This window comes from Halichoerus grypus, chromosome 11 (genome assembly GCF_964656455.1).
Source record: "Halichoerus grypus chromosome 11, mHalGry1.hap1.1, whole genome shotgun sequence".
NCBI lineage: Eukaryota > Metazoa > Chordata > Mammalia > Carnivora > Phocidae > Halichoerus > Halichoerus grypus.
Window position 1 is genome coordinate 95,850,425 of NC_135722.1, and position 18,949 is coordinate 95,869,373.

At 54.8% G+C, this 18,949-nt stretch overlaps 1 long non-coding RNA gene across 4 annotated transcripts in view; it reads left to right on the forward strand.

Moving 5' to 3' along the window:
* LOC118547717 (uncharacterized) overlaps window positions 1-14,758 on the forward strand; it is a 43,399-nt gene extending 28,641 nt beyond the window's left edge. For 3 of the 4 annotated variants that reach the window (XR_013442570.1, XR_013442569.1, XR_004923235.2), the window contains 2 exons: window positions 8,341-8,517; window positions 10,182-12,309. This is a non-coding gene — a long non-coding RNA (uncharacterized LOC118547717). Of the gene's footprint in view, window positions 1-8,340; window positions 8,518-10,181; window positions 12,310-14,111 lie in introns of those variants that run through there. The other variant, XR_013442568.1, reaches the window with a different exon arrangement.
* Window positions 14,759-18,949: the final 4,191 nt, after the last annotated feature.

Below are 18,949 nucleotides of genomic sequence, written 5' to 3' on the forward strand. Positions count from 1 at the left end.
AAACGCAGGAACTGGAGTTTCCTGGAGTTCGGAGCACACTGGTGCTTCCCCATCCGTGCGCGACTGTCACACCGCACGCGGTGGGTTCTTCCTTTGCTGCTCCCGGCGTGCACGCCCCCACACACGCACATCCACTCCTGGAGCCAACATTTCGGTTGACGTACAGAGGCAGGCCCGGGACGCACAAGCACACGGGTGTGCCAGCACGCTGGGAGAACACTCTCAAGCAGGGCTCCTCGGGATAGAGGGGCCCACTTACACACACAGGGCCGGCACCCTGGGGCCTGACACGCGCGTGTGACGCCTCTCCCCGCAGGGAGGCAGGACGACAGATGCTGATTCAGCACACCCACACACGGCCGTGCAGTGCACGCAGAAGGTGTGATTCACTTCCAGCCTCCTACAGAAACCCACCCCGAGCCAGTCCCAGCGTCAGGTGACACCTGCCCTTTCAGCTAACAGGCTAGGCCTGCCCTCCCCTGGAAGAGCCAGGTACTTTCTCGAGCCTGGGAATGCCCCTGTCCTTCCCCATCCTCTAGCTCTTTCCCTGATAGAGGCTGCCCCTCACCTCCTCTTTGGCTCTGGGCACCCTGGATCTCCTCCTCCTCCGGTCGGCAGGAGCTGCCCTCAGCACCTGTGTGCCCCGGGAGCTCAGTGGTCTCCTTGCAAAGGGCGGGGAGACCGGGGCGGAGGGGGGGCTGCCGGGGCCCTTCTGCTCTGACACTCTGGATCCTCTCAGCCTGTTTCTCTAGGGCTGACTGGGCCAGGCCCAGGCTACTTCCCTCCCCGGTCCCAGTGCTCAGGCCATCTGGGGAGGCAGAACTGCCAGGTTCTTGGGAGTATCAGAGGCAGGGCCCGGGTGGAGCAAACTGGGGACAGGGAAGGGGTCAGTGCTCCGGGAGCTGGCTGGGCAGGCAGAGGAAGGCCACTATGTGCTGGGATGCTAGAAGCCGGGGCTAGATGTGCCAGGGGCCGGGGGAGGGGGGGCGGTGGGGAGGCGCTGAAACAGGAAGAAGCTGCCCAGTGGTGCAAGGGTTAACCCGGACCTTGGTGGAAGGGGCCAGCCAGCCCTGCTGCTGGGCCTTGAGATTGTTTTCTGACAGGCCTGGAGGAGAGCTAGGAGAGGGGCCCGCCCGAGTGAGCACTCTGAGTCAGCGTGGCCACCGTTCCTGGCGAGCCCCTGGAGCGCAGCCTGTCTTCTGCTCGCTCCTCAGCCTCCCTTGACTCCGGGCCCCTCTTCTCTGCTTTTGCTCCACTACAGCCTACACCAGACACCCTGATGGGCTGAGCTGGGGCCCAAGTGCCTCCCCAGGGCCCCCACCTACCGTGGGACCCTTCTGTAAGGCAGGGGTCCCCGAGGACCCCCTATCCTGACCTGCTTCTTCCGTTCCTGCACCCTATATCTCTCCAGGAGCTTCGTGGGTTCATCTCACCGGCCTTCCCCCTCCCCCCGCATCTGTCCCCATTGCTGACCCCTCCTTCTGCCCCTTTCATTCCTTCAGGCCTCCTCTTGGATCTGCAGTTGCTGCCTCTTCTCCCTTAGCCAAACCAGGCCTCCCAGATTCCAGCAAAGCTTCCCCCAGTCAGGATAGGAATTTGCTCTTTAGGGCAGATGGGGTGGGGGAGGGGAGCAGGCAGAGGAAGGGGGAGAGGGTACGTGGGAAAGAGAAAGTGGAGAGAAGCAAAGGACCTGACTTTTACTTGGGCCTAGGAGGGAAGGAGGGGCCCATTTGGTGCTGTGGCAGGATGCCCAGTGGGTGGGTGGCCAGGGGAGCAGGTGTGGAGGGAGCAGAGACAGAGCTGTGCTCCCCAAGTGCCCCTTGCTTTGCTGGGCAACCATTTTAAGGCCCCACCTGGCCCACGTGAGGACAAGACCTATGAACAGGCCTCTCCAGCCATGTGTCCCAAACTCCTGATCTTTTCAAGCCGGACCAGGATGCTCCAGAGCTCCTAGTGGAGGGGGGTCCTAAAGAGGCCTGGGGTGCTCTTTAGCCCCCCATCTGTACCCAGGGCTGTCTTGGTGGCCTCCAGGTCCGAAGGAATGTCCAACCTTGTGGGCCTTCCCAATCCCCCTTGGGGCCCTCCCTCTGCCTGCAAGTGGAGACTGCACACAGACCCCCCTTCTCTCTCCCTGATCCCACATGGCAGCCATTCTCAGCTTCCTGTCCATATTCGACAATCACAGGGGTTTCTAACCTAATCATGGTTGGGAACCCCCTCAGAACTCCACTGGAAACCTCCAGGTACACTCCATCCTTCATTTCATATTCATGAGATCCGGGGCAAGTCTCTGTAAGGCTTTGCACCTCAGTATCTTTCTTTTTTTTTTTCTTTCTTTCTTTCTTTCTTTCAGATTTTATTTATTTATTTATTTATTTATTTATTTATTTATTTGAGAGAGAGCGAGCACGTGCAAGCAGGAGGAGGGGCAGAGGCAGAGGGAGAGGGAGAACCTCAAGCAGACCCCCTCTGAGTGCAGAGCCCAACACGGGACTTGATCCCATGACCCTGAGATCATGACCTGAGCAGAAACCAAGAGTCAGGCGCTTAACCGACTAAGCCACCCAGGTGCCCTTGCACCTCAGTTTCTCAAGTGCAACTTGGAGTTTGCATTTAGCTGCCCCTGCCCATCAGGAGGACAGTTACGAGGTCAGCATCTGCTGAGCACCCAGCCCAGGGCCCAATAGCAGGAGGCCTTGCTAAACATTGGGCCTTTCCTCGCCGCCTTTCACTCTTCCAACACTATTTAAGCCAGAGGAGAGCAAGCTGACCCTATCGCCCTGGGACAAAGGAACGATGGCCTTGATTCAAGGGCAAAGTACAGGAGTTTTTGATTAACTCAGGAACACCATTAACTTCCAGCAGCCCAGCTGCTGCGGGGTGGGGTGGGGAAGGGAGGGGAGGTGGCCGAGGGAAAATGTTGGAAGGACAGTGGGAAATTCAGAAATCCACAGGGGACCTGAGGGCAAGGAATGCTGAGGCCAAGGCCTTCTCCAGCCTGGACAGAAAAGTCTGAGGCCCTCCACTAGCCAGCCCCGCCTGGGTCTGTCTCAGAGCCCCTGGGAGAAGGCCTTGGATGCCCCCTCCTCTGCCCCTGTCTTCCTCTTCCATTCCTGAATGCGTCAGTTGTCTTTCTTTCCTGAGCAAGGTCATCCTGGCTTTGGAGGGGAGGGGCTGCTCACCCTCTGGGTCAGTGCCCCTGTGGACAGAGAGCACTGGGGGTGGGGAGGGGGTGGGGTGGGGAGGAGGCCCTCCTCTGCCTCTAGGCCAAAGGACTGCCAACCTGCCCCAGGAGAAGGGCCAACTCTGCACTGTCCTTGAGACCTAACATTCCACCTGATAGCCTGGTCCAGCACAGTCCTCCTGATTTACTAACTTGAATCCTTCCCTCAAATCCAGTGAAATTCTTCAGGTTTCAAGGAGCTATTCATGATATCAAGCAAGCAGTTTGTTTTTCCCCTGGAGAATAAACCAAACTCAGGGAAGATCCTAGCCTGCTTGTCTCCACCCTCTTTCACCAACTCCAGGCCCTCCCAGCCTCCTCCCCACCCAGCCACATGGGAAAATCCCCAGTTAGCCCTTCCAGTCATGTGAACGAGGCCACGATTCAAAGGCAGTGGGCAAGAAGGAGGCCACATGGAGCCTCCAGAAAGAACCAGCCCTTTGTGCTAGACTGGGGTCCGTGGGGGATGAGTGCATTTTTGGCGTATTTAGAAAGATTTCTTTTTTATAATGAGCAGCAGAGGAGGAAAGGGGAGGGAGAGACAGACAGGCCCAAGGCAGGACTTGGGAGAAGAGAAGGCTGGGAGGGAGGTGGAACAATGTCAAGGGAGCTAAGGGCCAGAAATGCGGACAGAGGGAGAAAAGGGCAGTCTTGGGATGGATGGGAATGCTGATGGCGCTGGATAGAGGGCCGAGGAAGAGAAAGGTGCTCCTTTGTGTGGAGGCAGGGGGTGGATGAAACAAAGTGGCAGGGAAGGATCTTACTTCCATTTTATACGCCGGAAACCAGCCTCAGAGGGATGCCGGGTGACACCAACCAAGGCTGACTGAGCTCTCCTGCACGCCGGGTGCTGTGCTAGGTGCTTCGCCAGCCCTGCCTCAGCCAATCCTCACGACCGGCCAAGGGGGCCTGGGCTGTCGTTATCCCCTAGAGACCACTCTTGATCCTATAGAACCACACCTGGGTCCTTCCCTTCAGGGTCAGTTCAGAAGGTCCCACACAGACTTTGATAGAGCACATTTCCCATCTGACTCCTTTTTAAATTTTTTTTAGATTTATTTATTTGAGAGAGAGAGAGAGTGAGCATGAACGGGAGGAGTAGAGGGAGAGGGAGACAGAGTCTTAAGCAGACTCTGCGCTGAGCAGGGAGCTGAATTGGGGCTTGATCTCAAGAGCGTGAGATTATGACCTGAGCCAAAACCAAGAGTCAGAGGCTCAACCGACGGAGCCACCCGGGCGCCCCCATCTGACTCCTTTTGAGAAGTGACAGACGTTTTTCTTTCTTCGAATGCTCTGTGCCCTCAAGGGCCTAAGAAACACCTCTCCCCCTGAGTTCTCTGGAGAGCAGACAGGAACAGGCGTCCTCAGAACCCCTGCCCCCGTGACCTCACCCTCTCGGGGTCCCTGGTTTTCACTTGGCTTGCTGCACCTCCAGTCCTGTTTACATACTTATTTCACCCAGGGATCGCCTTGACTGGCCTCCGGAAGCCTGACACCTGGCCCTGCGCGGGCCACAGCTGAACGATGGTCCAGGCGTTCCACAAATACTCAGGTTCATGCATTCACAGACATTTTTAGAGCACAGACTTGGTACTTGGAGCATGCAAGGAGCTGGAGAACGAGGCACAGTCCCTGTTCTTGTGGAGCCCGACCTAGCTGGGGAGATGGATGAGTGATGGGGATGATTTCAGGGGCTTCAGGGCGGGTGAGGAGCCTGGGGAGGTGGCAGGAGGAGTGACAAGTCCCCGAGGGCTTCCTGGAGGAGGTGGAACAAAAGAGAGAATCTCAACTCCATCAAATTCTGGAGGATTCTGGTTTGCTATGCCCCTTTCCTTGCTCTCATCACCCATTAAAAAAACAATAGTTCATCCACTTGTTATTTTGTTTGCAAAAACCCTTATTGCTTGCCTAATGCGTGTCAGGCTTGGTGCTCATGTCCGGGAACTCACCAATGACTAAGACATCTGGAAGCTCCCAAACCAGCCAGGGAGCAGAGAAGCAGGCCAGCAATGACCTCACAGAGACCACCATGCCAGGGTAGTCCTCCCACTGGGCCCTCTCCCCCATTGCCATTTACCAAGGTCGTGGGGCCAGTAAGTGTGGGATCTGTGACTCCTCCTCAGTTCTCAGCCTTGGAGGCTCTGTTCTGGCTCTGACCAGCCTGGTCCCTGCAGGATTCAGGCTTACTGCCTGGGGGTGACTGTGCCAGGGGCTTGGCTGCCGGCTCTCCCCTAAGAAAGTGGGAACAGTGCACCTTGCCTCCCAGGCTACGTGTGGAAGGTGCATCTGCTGGTTCCCTCGCTGCTTGGCTTCCCCGCAGGCAGGTGCAGCCCAGCCAGCAGCCGTTCTGGGAGCCCCTCCTACAACTTCCTCACCTCCTTCCTCCTCCCTCCAGCTTCCCACTGCCCGCCCCCTCCTCATCTTTCACCCATCCCTCTCCCCGCTCCCCTACTCCGTTACCTTTCCCCTCCTCCTCCACCTCCATCCCCTCCCTCCCCATGTCTCCCTCCACCCTCCCCCTTTCATCTTCTCCCTTCCTCCTCCTCCTCCTCCTTCTGCTTTGCTCCTTGGAGCTAATTGCTTGAGGGGTGAAGACCAGGTCGGCTAGTGAAAACTCGGATCCATCGCCATGGTGATGCTAATTCAAGCTGAGTTCAAAGGAAATTGTTCCAGTTAAAACTAACAAGCTGGAGCTGGGGCCCCAGGAAGGACCAGTGCCAGGAGGAGCAAGCCCCGAGCCCAGAAAAATAGGAAAAACAAACCCTTTGCGGGGTTTTCCCTCACACTCACTCTTTCTGGGTCCTGTGCGCCGCCTGCGGCCTCCAGACCTGCCCAAGCCCCAGGACACCTGAGAGGTCACTGCGGACAGCTCCCAGCCTCAGGCCCAAGCCCCAGCCTCCTGGAAAGCCCTCCCATAAAGTCCTTACACAATCTCCCTCAGCTGGTGGTTCTGGGCCTTATCCACCCTCGCCTTCCTTCCGAGAGTTCCTTCCTCATCACGCAAACCCCTCCCATTGCTTTCTAAGCCGGTGGTATCATCACCCCTACTCTTTGGGTGTCTGGGGAAGAGAAAGCTCACAGGAGGAGAACCACCCAGAGCTCCATCTGAACTCAGCTAGGTCCTGCTGGCTTAAGGGATGCCACCCCCTTGAACTGGGGGTGTTGCCTAAACAAGGAAAAGGGGAGCGTTCGGTTCCAAAGTGCCAGTGAGTAGCCTTCTGGGCTTTCGCTCAGTCCTCCTCCTCGGCCCCCAAAGCGTGGTCCCTGCCAGCTCACATCTGTTCCTCCCTCTCTTGCTCTGGTGGCCCACTCATGTTTCTTCTTTAAGTGCAGGAAGCGTGTCTTATTTGTCTGTAGCATAGGACTGGCCCAGAGTGGGGTCTGGCTAACTGTTAGCTCCCTGTGGGGGTGCTGAATTGGAAACCCAGCCTCTTGGGGGGAGGTGAGTTGAGGTCCACCGGGTGAAGGGAACCCAAGCCCTCTGGAATCTCAGGGAGGCCAACTGAAGGCCTGCAAGAGGAGCCTTTCTTGGAGGACTTTGCAATTCTAGTCCATGGGCAGAGGCCAACACCAGAATCCTGCCCCTGGCAATGCTCACCTCTTCCTCTGACCTTCCGGAAGACCTCACTCCCTTGCTCAAGCCTCAGGTTTTTGTTTTTTATCCTGAAATATCTAGTGATCCTTCCATGTACTAAAGAGATACTGGTGGACCAGGAGAAGATATTCCTTGAAGGCAAAGCCCGTGTAGGTGCTGGTAACCCAAAGCATGGGGCCAAGAAGCTCGTAGGAGAGCCTCATATTTAAAAGAATGAGTAACTTGGGGTCTGGCCACCCTCTGAGGGAAGGACACAGGGGGTCAGAAGGCTTCAGATCTGCTCTCTCCTCAGATGTGCTGGGAAACCTTGGGCAGCTTCCTTACCTCTTTGTTCCTTACTTTCTTCAGGTGTAACAGAAGGATGCCCCTCCCTGAGCCGCCTCACCCTCCCCAACCACGGGAAGAGAGAGTCATAAAGCTATAAATGCATGGTAGCTTCCCCACCAGCATCCAGACCAGCACATCTCCCGGGCGGGGGCCCAGTGATGGTGAATTGAGGTTCATGCCTGGCCTGTGTCCTGCATACACTCTCTGGGAAGACCACCCCGCCCCACCCCACCCCACCCCCTAACTGTCCTGAAAGGAGAGTTCAGTGTCTCTGGATTACCGAGGCAAAATCCAAGCAAGAAGGAGGAAGTGACTCAGCACGGGGGCTGGAGAAGGCTCAGGGCCAGGCCTCCCACTCCCCGGACAGCTTGTGCTGGTTTGTACTCAACTCTGGTGCCTTTCATCCCAGCATCTCAAAGCCCCTTTCAAGCTAAAGCAGCCCTGAGAGTTGGATCATTATCTCAATTAACAGGAGAAAGCTGAGGCCCCAGCATGGTAGAGGCAACTTTCCCCTGAATGAGGCCTTGACTCAGTGCCCAGCAAGCCCAGGACCTCCTAAGCCTAGGCTTCTGACCCAGGCTCTGGGCTGCCGGGGTGTTGTAGAAGGAAGCAAGGGCTGGGCTGATTTCCCCTTGCCTGTCCCTGCACAAGGACTCAGAGGCTGTTTGCAGGGCTGGAATCTCCCAGAGGGCAGTGCAGTGGGTGCCCCCCGTGCCACCATCTTTGTTGTTCATGGCCAGTCTGCACAGCTGTGCTTTTCTGAGTGGGAGAGAGAGAGGGTCCAGGATGGGTGCACGGCAGTCATCAGAGATTCTTGGGAATAGGCTCAGCCGCCTTTGGGGAGACCTTCCATCCTGGGGGCAACATCACTAAAGCCCCAGGCCTTGGGGACCCGGAGCTGTTTTAGCCTGCTGACCCCACTGAGTTTCTCCCGTCTGTCACTGTTAGAACATTCATTGCAGCAAATCAGCCAATGCTCAATGAGGCTCTTGTGCATCCAACCTGAGACAAACAGATCAGAGTCTAGATTCAGCTGTGCAATCCTGGGTAATCGGTTTAAACCTCTCTGAACTTCAATTGCCTTGAAGACTTCTTGGCTCAGTGTCTAGAATGCAGGAGATCCCAGCTGTACTAATATTGCAAGAAGAACTGCAGAGCACAGGGGCTTACAAGAACCTTCCTTGTTTCCCTGCAGGGATGAAGCACAGAGAGATGATGTGGAAAGCTCCAGGTCACACAGCCAGGAGGAGAGCCAGGCTGTCAAGCAGAAGCCTTCAAAGGGTGTCCATTCTTGCCCTTCTAGGCCTGGAGGAGGCAGCTTGCACGCTTGCTGACTCAGGCCGAAGAAAGGCTGAGCGGTTGATCTCAGCAGGTGGGATAGGAGAGGGAGGGTGAGGGTGGGGTGTCGTGGGGAAGCCGGGGGCAGAGGAGAGTCTAGGATGTTGCACAAGGAAGGGGTGGGGAGGGAGGATCCATTTTAACGAGGCAGCAGAGGAGAGGGGCTGGCTCCCTGGACAGAGGCCGCCCACCCCCGTGATGCTTGGCCACGCTGCTGGGATCAAAGCTGCCCTGGGCATCATTCGCTGGGAACGGTGCAAGACCGCTGGGCCTGCTACCACCTCGGCTTCTCACGGGGCCTCCTTGATGGAATGGCCTTGGTCTCTGTCCTACCCAGCACCTTGCCTGCGCTTGCTTCTGAAGAGGCCTGTTCCAGGCCCAGGTGCCCTCTCCACGCCTCCAGCTTGGGTTGCTCACTCAGTCCACTGTGTGGATGCCCAGGGCCACCTGTGGCTGCCGACCGTCCGCCTCATCCACGCCATGCTCCCTGCTCTGGCCCACGGTGTCTTCAGGGCCTCAGCACCAGCTCCGCCGCCCTTCGTCCTTGAGCATGGCTCTGGACTCAGCCAAGCTTGTCTGGCTCAGTAACCTCAGCGTCTGCCTCTCAGTTTTGCCCTTGGCCTTTGCCCGGGCCGGCAAACTGAAGACAGTGGGCCTGGCCCTTCCCCCACCCTGGCCCTTCTCAAAGCTTCCTTCCAGGTTGACCCCTCCAAGTCCCACCATCGGCCTCCCTGTGTTGAGCCTTCTTCCCCTCGGCTGCTGCGTCTGTGGTGGACCACAGGGAAGCCAGCCGGGGTCAGGAGGCTCAGGTCTGTCTCAGGTTCTCCCGTCCGGGAGAGGTCCTGGCACGGGAGCTGGGGGTGAAGGCAGGAGGAGGCATGGCCACAGAGAGGCAGCTGGGAGAGTCCTCTTGCCAAGTCTGGAGGACACATTAGGGTGGGGATGGAAGGAAAGGATTCTCAAGAGGGAGGGGAGCTGGGCTTGATATCAAAATCGTAAGGAGAAAAGAATTTGAACTTTCTTCTGGGGTTTGTGAATTCTAGAGAATGGTTTCTTCAATAGGACTTCTTAGATGCTTATCGGAGGTTCTCAAACATTTTCCCATTAGGGCCTCCCTTTCTCCCTCTGCTCAGATTCCCCGACTCCCCCTCTCCTCCAGCCTCTGGCTCCATGTTTTTCTTGAGCTTTTTGCGGTCTTTGGATGGGCTTAACTTCCCACATTTTTTAGATGAAAAAACCAGAGACTTAGAAAGATCTGGTGATTTACTTACAGACCCACAGCCAGTAATGCTAGAGCTGGGAAACTGACCAGGTCCACCTGGCTCTGAAGCCTGTGCTCATTCCATTACCCCCTCATACAGATGCGCAGGGCGTGTGTGTGTGTGTGTGTGTGTGTGTGTGTGTGTGTGTGTGTGTGTGTGTGAGCTTCGTGCATTGGAGTGTATGTGATTTTGCAGAAATCCTTAGAGGATTTGTTACTGGCCTCCCCTCGCCTCCCCTCCCCTCCCCTTCCTTTTCTTTCCCTTCTTCCTCCCTCCCTCCCTCCCTCCCTCCCTCCCTCCCTCCCTCCCTTCCTTCCTTCCTTCCTTCCTTCCTTCCTTCCTTCCTTCCTTCCTTCCTTCTCTTCCCTTTCCTCCTCTCTCTCCCCTTTCGAGGGTGTAATGGGCTGTCTTTGTTCATGGCCTGTTTTCCTTCTAGGCATTAGAAGATCAGAAATGCCGGCATTTGCTTCCCTGCATTTCAGGACATCCAGCATCCAGCCCTGGCTCGGGAAGAGGGAAATGCTTTTGTAACTCTTCCCATGCACAGTAGCAATCTCTGCACCAATCGTGGTGCCTGGGTGGAAATAAAACACTTTTGAAAAAGGTAAAGTGGAGAAAGCAGGAGGGTCAGGAGGCCTGTGTTCTCGGCTTGACTTGGTCTTTTACCAATTATATGACCTTGGGCAAGTCTCTGAATTTCAGTTGCTTTTTCCTTAACTAGGCAATAGGGATAACAATACTATCATCCTTCCAGGAGTTGGATTAGAAGAGATAATGCACATTAACACGCTTGGCAGACTGTAAAGGGTCAAGTCATTGGTAAATGTCCACCAGGGGAATAAGGAATGTTTGGATGCACTCCCCCCCTCCCCCCACTAGCATCCCACTGGTGATATTATGGGAACAGTATACTCTCTGTACCCTGGTCAGAGACAGGATCTAGCTGGATGGACCATTCTAGATGATAACTATTATTATGGCAGAATGAACTACCTGGTGGCCTCCCCACTTTTCATCAAGGGGATATTAGAAATTAGAAGGAATCTAATTAGTCATTCGAGGTGCTGAGAACACTTAGCAACTGATGTGGTAACGCTTCTACTGTAAGCCAAGCTCGGGAATGAGTGATGCTTTCTTAGGTAAATTAATGCTGGAGTTATTGTTTTATAAGGGCAGGGTCAAAGACAAGCTAAGAGGGAAAATAGCCCTTCCTCCTATGAGACCAGACTGTGTTGGCTCTGGGAAAAGACCAATTGCTCACCAGGACTGGAGACATGCTTGCTTCTTGGCTAATGAGGACATTGGCCACAGCTCTCCCATGGGAGACCCACTAGCACCTGCTGCCAAGAGGAGAGTCTTCATGAGCATCAGGCTAAATTTGAGGCCATAAATACGAGGGCTTTCTGTGGGGAGGGAAGGAGTAGGGACACTGGTCCTTGAAAGAAGGGACTTTAGGGAAAGGATGGGAAATTAAGAAGAGAGACAAAGAGATCTGGGGGGAAGGGGACAGAAGTGTATCTCAAGGCAGGTGGCTGTTTTGCCTCCTTTCTTTGTTGGTACTTGGAAATTAACCAGTTAACTTTCCTCTAAGGTTGTATTGCTATTAAGATCTACCTGATCCTTGAATGAAATGAACAAATCAACTTTGCATATCTCCATTTTAGTTCTCTGTTTGACCTGAGACACTCTCTGGGAAGAAGGCACTGAGAAAAGGACAGAACTCTTTCCCCATCTTCACGCAGGGAATTTTGCTGAGATGAGACTAGAGGGCACTGACTCCTGGTGGGTTACCAGGTAGAGTTACCATGGTTACTGGCAGCAGAAGAGGGATGCAGGGGCCAGTAGTTGGCAATGACCACTGCACCCTACTCATTCAGTGGACAGACTGAGTTCCCTGATGGCTGCTCGTAGGCTGGCAAGGAATAACTTCTGAGAAACCCGAGTAACATCATATGCTCAGAGTCTAGATACAAATATTCCTGAATACTCACTCTAGCTGTAGATAGTTGGGTTGGAAACAGACCCAATAGCTCATCTTGTTCCTCCTCCCCCTGTCTTAGGCAGACTTTTTAAAAAATATTTTATTTATTTATTAGAGAGAGAGAGAGCACAGAGGGAGAGGGAGAAGCAAACTCCCTGCTTAGCGGAGAGCCCAATGAGGGGCCCAATCCCAGGACCCTGAGATCATGACCCAAGCCAAAGGCAGCTGCCTAACCAACTAAATCACCCAGGCGCCCCCAGAGTAACTTTTCATATATTGTTGTCTTACTGTCTTATATAGATTACTTACCCTGTATCTCCAGGAATCATGAGACTATGTACCCCTCCACCCCTCCATCCATTCACCAATCCATCCATCCATCCATCATTTATTGAAAGATAAGTAAGACAAGGATCCTTTCCTTTAAGAACTCATGGTATAGTCTTTTCAGAGGTTCCAGCGCCTCACTAACAGGAGTAATTTCTAATGTCTAATTTACATATCTAATATCATCTAATGTATAAGTTCTAATGTATAATCTCATGTCTTCGTGTTGTAAATAAAGATAAAGGTAAGATGCTCATTCACTTCTGCATAGATTCGTCCTACAAATATTTTTGCGGTGTCTTCTGTTCAGAGTCTATTGGCAGACACCCCTCTATTTTGGACATCCTGCTTGCTTTTCAAGCACGCTAGGTACATTCCAAGACGGGGAAATGAGCTAGCATTAACAATGTGGTCAAGTAAGGCTCAGTCGTAACTCTACATATTCAGACAAAATGGAGCTCCCACAATTCCTTCTGTTTAAGGATCTCAAAATATCTAAGAGCATGATCATTTCCCAGAGGGAGCAATTGTGTGTTGAGGGTTTCATCCAACTGGCATAGGGCAGGCCTCAGAATTCCTAATCATTGGCCATGAAACCTTTTCCAAAGGAGAAGGTAAGCAAGGCTGGTCTTTTTGCCTCTGTCTCAACCTGCCCCCCCAGCCCTTCCCTTGGGTTCCCACTCCCCTCCCCTTGGATCCTCTCAGCTTCCACACCTTCTTCTAGAAGGAAAGAGGGTGGAGGCAGGTGGGCTCAAGAGTGGGACAGGAATACCCCTGGAACATTCAGGCTCTCTCCATTCATCAAAGAGGGGGCTAGCTGGTTGCTGGAAGGAGTGGGGGTGGGGAAGAGAGGGAGAGGGCTCTTCAGGCTGGGAAAGATCCAGAACTCTCATTAATGTCTGACACCTCCAATAAAAGCTGCATATTCCCCAAAAGCGATTTTTGAAAATCCTAGGCTCTTTGAAGCTTGGTGTTTAACTGCCACTCCTTCCAGCACTTAATAGGAAACCAAGCCCCTTGGCTTGCTCCCACGGCTCCCACCTGGGGCAATTTCCCTTCTCTAAGCATGTGAGGGCCTTGTATGCCTCTTACAGCTGGGCATGAAAGGGAGGCCTTGGGCCTCACAGAATGAAGGGTGGCTGCCCCCAGGGGCTGTGGCTCCGGTGGAAACATCCTTCTGGGCTGGTGTGGGTCACAGCTGGGTGGGAGGGAAGCAGAGGTAAAACTTTGGAAATTGGAAAGGGGATGGAGTTGAGGGATGTAGCTGAGTCCAAGCAGTTATTTTTCTAGACTGCCTCTTTTTTTCTTCATTTAACTGGATAAGCAGCACATATACAAATGCTAAAATAGGACCATACTGAAAAGTAAGTCCTCTGTTACCACAGACCACCTGCCTCCCAACTGGGAAGCAACTACTATTAACAACTTTTTGTGTATCATTCAGAGATTTTCTGTGCTTTATATGCATCTCCTTTTTTTGGTGGTAAATAGGAACGTATTATACATACTCTTCCATATATGACTTGTTCTTTGACTTTTTTTAAGTAAGCTCTATACCCAATATGGGGCTTGAAATCATGACCCCAAGATCAAGAGCTACACGTTCTACCGACCCCCCCTGACTTGTTCTTAACAGTGTATCTTAGAGATCATATATTCATTTATATACGCATAAACATCTATTTCATTCTTTGGTATTATATAGTATGGATGTACCATAATGTATTTACCCCAACAATGATAGTTGTTAGTTATTACGAACAAAACTGTAATGGACAGCCTTCTATAAACACATCTGTGGGAATCTAAGAGGGGTAGATTTGTAGAAGAGGAATTGTGTCAGAGAAATATACCTTGGGGTGGGAGACAATCCTCAGGCTGTTTTCTGCCTAGCCAAGACTATATCCAAAGTGGTGGGAGAATGGGTTGTCAACCCTGCATCCCTCCCCCTTCCCCATCTGGGACACCGGGGCGTGGGGGGGAATACTTCCCCCAAGGGTGATAAGAAATCATCTCTTGCTTTGGGATGTGAGCTGTTTTTTTGTTTTTGTTTTTCAGAATGGCCCCTCCCCATAATGATGTCTGCTTGGGCTGACCACTGCTTGCTTCCCCTGAGCAGAGCCACACTGAAGGGGGACTGTGGGTGCCAGCGGGTGTCAGGTGGGCTCCTCAGAGCAGGGCTGCTGGCTGGCCTGCCCCCAGGGGGCTCCATGGGCTTCCCAGCTCTAGTCACACAACTGCAATCATATGCATGGTGGATCTAATTTTTCAAAGCCTTTTGCACTCAACATTTCATTTCGTTTCAGTTGTGAGGGAGGCCAAACAGGTATTGTTGGTTAGGAAGGAAAACTGAGACCCAGAGAGGCTGGGTGCTGCAGTGTGGTCATGAAAAGGGACAGGTTCAAGAGTTGGGGGTCTAAGGTTCAAGTCCACACTGAGCGGTTAGCTGTGCGGCCTCGGGCCTCTGTGGAAGTGTTTGGACAGGATGGTCTCCGAGCTTCACCAACAGGGATATGGCTGGATTACTGTCTAAGGTCTGCAGTTAGCTCGGGGGCAAGCTGGCTGCTCGTATTTCGCTGGGCCCTGTGGTAGTTCACCCATCGCACAGTGGCTCCTGGCTGGTACCCCTGCTGATGTCGCTTCTGTAGAGAGAACAGAGGGTCTCTTTCTCCTTTGATTGGGGCACATCCTCCCAGACTCCTCAGGGGGTGGGCACTGTGGGGCGTGGAGGGGAGGGTACCGTCCTGTGGGCAGGAAGGCACAGCAGGGCCGGGAGCTGATGCAGTTGGCTCAGGCTGCTAGGGAAGAGGCCCCACCCCGACCCCTTTCAGAGACACCATGGGGAGAGCCCCCTTCCCCTATAATTCATGCCATTTGCCCCCTATAAAACCAACCAATCTCCAGAGTCTGACTCTCCAGATGGCCTTGGGACCTAATCAAAGCCAGACCCCCTCTCTGGCCTCTTCCTCTCCTACTGGTCTGTTAATAGCCTACAGCCATCCAGCTCCAGGCCCCCTTAACCCCTTCGTCCCTGGCTTCCTCTCTCCCCCTGGAACTCTGTTCTGCTTCCCTTTCAAACCCCCGCACTACGGTCACACAGAGGGGACCATTCCGAAGCCGAATGTGATTTCTTGGCAGAATTGCTAGGTCGGGATCCGGCGGCCCGGGCTTCTCCCCTGTGGCCACCATTAACGTGCTGTGTGGCTTGTGGGGCCTCAGTTTCCCTATCTTTGGCAACCAACGTTTAAATTGTAATAAAAAGCTTACATAATATTTTTCACCTACTTAACCTCACTTAATCTTCCAAAAGGGGATAATTATGGCTCTTCTAATTACCCTCCCAGGGAGAAGTTCATGAGAACCTGGGTTGGGGGAGACTAGAAAGCAGTACCCAGGTCACCAGTTACTGGGCCAGACTGGGGAGGGGTCGCCAGAGCAGGTGGCATGAGCCTCTCTCCAGGCTGGTCAAGGCCCACCGGGTGTGTGTGTGTGCGCATGCGCGCACACAGGATTTCCTAAAAGCTCCTTGCACCATGATTCTCGAGTTGCTGACAAGACACAGAGGGGGTGCTGGAACCTGAGGAGGTCACCCACCACCCAGGGATCCACAGGATGCCACATGGAAAGCAACACCTTCTGCTCCAGGCCACTCAGCTCAACCCAGTAAGGTGGGGTGTGGACGGTGACATACCTTGTGCTTGCAACAGTCTACAAGACCTTCTCCCCTGAAGACCAAACAGGGGGAAACGTGCTAACTAGTAGCAGGAAGGATTTAGGCCAGACCCATGAAGAGCTGTGTCAAAGGCAGCCAGGGCCCTGGGGTGGCTGGTCGAGCAGGGGCGTGGAGACACCCTGTGGTCGGAACGAGGAACCACAGTCTGGGTCCCTTAAAAAGGTGATGGGGCCAAAGGGGAATGAGCCTGCCTTGAGTTCTCACCTGTGCCGGGCAGGTGCTTCCCACCTGAGATCTCATCTGCTGGACACAGAAGCTCTGGGAGGTAGAGAGCCCAATGCCCCCTTCAGTGTGGGGCTGTCCACCTTCTACCTCTGCCATTTACCAGCTGCGTGACCTAGGCAGCTTACGCAACCTCTTGGACCCCGTGAAATGGGATACTTCAGAGGGTTGCTGCAGGGCTGAGGGCAAAGTGCTTACCCTTACATCTTGCACACGCTAGGAACCAAATCAAGGTTGGCGACTTATAGAGGGGTTCTGTCAGGCCCACCGTCCCGAAGCTAGCACAGACCTACAGAGCACGGGCTCAGCAAGGCTTTCTGCCACTCTCCCCCACGAAAAGCAGTGGACTTGGGACTGTTGAGTGTTTATTCCTGACATGAAGTAGGTGGGAGCTAGAGCTCATCTCGGCCGCGGGGGGGCGGGGGGGTGGTGGTAGCAAGAGAGCTGATTGGCCACACCTCGTTCTCTGGCCAGCCCAACTCAGGCCACTGAGGCAGAACCAGAGGTGGGAAGAGGTGGGTTGCCAGCCCTCCTGTTTCCCTTCTCTGCCACTTCCCCTCCATTCGCCCAGGACCAGGCACCTGGAGCAGATGTGGGGCATTTCCCTTCCATTTTAAAGAGGAGATCATAGGCTTGGTGAATCCAGGTGACCTGGGCAAGAGGGGACCGGCAAAGGGCAGCTTGAGACGGGGCCGTGGGACGCCCTTCTGCATCCCTGGGCTCAGGCACTGCTCCGACTGCCCTGTCTCCAGGCTAGGGCTCGGGTGCGGGGTGTGCCTCCTCCAAGGACTCTCAGACCCAGCCCCCCCTGCTTTGGCCTTCCTCGAGGCCCTCCCTGTCCTACTGGGACTGCTATAGCAGGGTCCCAATGGCACCCACTTTTCTTCCGCACTGTTCTTGGTTCTCCGAGGAGGCTCACTAGGGGATTGTTCATGAGAAGAGGGTGAGTGTAGCCTTGTGCATCTGGCACCCGAGCTGTGTTCAGGAGAGCTGCCTCTGCTACCTCCCCTCGCTCTTTTCCCCCTAAAAGGGACAGCAGGGTTGTCTCTTCCTCCTCTGGAGCCAGCTGGGCAGGATAGGCGGCCAGGGGGTGGGTCCTGCTTTGATTCCCGTCCCTGGGTGTGGGTGTGGCCTGGCTGGGCTGGGATCCTGTCCCCAGGGACCAGGGTGGGACCTCACCTTGGAACATGCTAGAGCCAGCCCCAGGAGGCCAGGCCCCCAGGTCAGCATCTTAGCACACAGGCCCCAGCTGCTTCCCTAGCTCCCCGCTGCAGGGACCTGTCACAATGTGACACTGGCAGGGCCAGTCCGCGCGTCGACGTGTTCCTGCATGTCTGTGACAGATAAGGGATTCCAGGATGTGGCCCCGACATGCCAGACTGCTCGGCCTAATGGGTCAGTCCCAGAGCTGGTCAGGCTGAGCTGTAGGGCATCTGGTTGCCAGGCTCCTGAACCTCAAGGAACGGCCAGCTGGACGTCAAGTCTGATGTTCGAGAACACTTCCCCTCCTCAGCTTTACGACAACCTTCCCTGGGCCAAGGGCAGGGAGGAGAGTGAAGAGGCAGCCTTCATCACCTCTCAGGTCAGAACCTGATGAGTGAGCTAACGCCAGCAGGAGGCATTGCGGTTGGATACCAGGAGGGACTTCCTGGGTGGAAGATGGATCCATGATGGCACAGAAACCATCTCTGTCTGGGCCACCTTCAGTGGTAAAGGCAAAGGAAGGGAACTGTTTCCTGGGGTGCTCAGATGACCACCAGAGGCTGGTCCCCACTGTGCAGAGCCTGACACTGCTGTCCTGATGGACACTGTGGACACAGCGGGCAACCGAGGCTTTGCTTAGTCCTCAGCTCTTAAATGTCCAGCCCAAGTCCCAGCCGTTCTTGGTTTCTGTGTAACCAGTGGGCCTCCCTGGGTTCTTGTCTGCTCTGCCCATGTGCCCCGACCTCAGCGATGAGGGCGTTGATCCAGGGGCGAGCTGGGCATCTTAGGTTGAGTGAGGCTGAGGTTACCGCTCACCCTTCCAGGAGCTCAGAACGTGAGATGCTGCCTCAGCCCCACCATGACTGCTTCCTCGCCACCAGCCATTCCCGCGCTGCAGTGCTTGGGGGCCCGTCGGTCAGGGTGGGCTCTCTGCCCTGGAGCTGGCCAGTTAGAGCCCAGGGAGCTCAGGGGAACTCCCATGAGAAACGCATTTTATCTATCCAGCTCTGCTGCACCTGCTCACTTCTGGCTGCCCGATCCTGGGCAGGTGGCCTCCCCGGGCCCCAGATTCCTCATCAGGCCCCCGCCCCCATGGCAGAGGATACTTGTGAGCATTATATGAGTACATTTGCTCATTCAGTAAGCCTTTGCAATCCTGCGCTGTGCTGGGTGGTCATTGGTGTTAGGGATGGGAAATGAATTAATACTACATGATGGCTGCCTGCAAAGAGAGGAGGGGACCCAGGGCAGGGAAGCAGACCCAGAGACAGAAACCGAGACACTTAATGAATGGGGCTCAGCATAGAGCCCAGTACAAAACACACCACCCGCAGATACTAGCTGGACTGCCGCTTAAAACGGGCACCATCTTTATCTTTCCGGTGACCTGGCTGGACGGTGGATTTCAGAACAGCCCTTAGCCGCCTTGCTCAGGCTGGGCCTCGTCCTCCCCACGCCCCTCCTCCCATGCTCCACAGAACCTCTGGAGCTCAGGCCCCTGCCACCCCCAGATGCTCACTCTTCACCGAACTCAGGTCCCCCATCCGCCGGCTGCCGGGAGCCCGAGGGCAAACACAAGGCCCATTCCAGCGTTGGGCATGAAACAGGCCTTTGTGGGGTGGGGGGGCGGGAACAGCCATCAAAGCCGAGCGAGCCAGGGCAGGCCCGGGAGCGCTGAGAGCCTGGGCGCCACCGGCTTCCCACCCTCCCAGCTCCCAGCCGCCTCCGCCGCCGCACC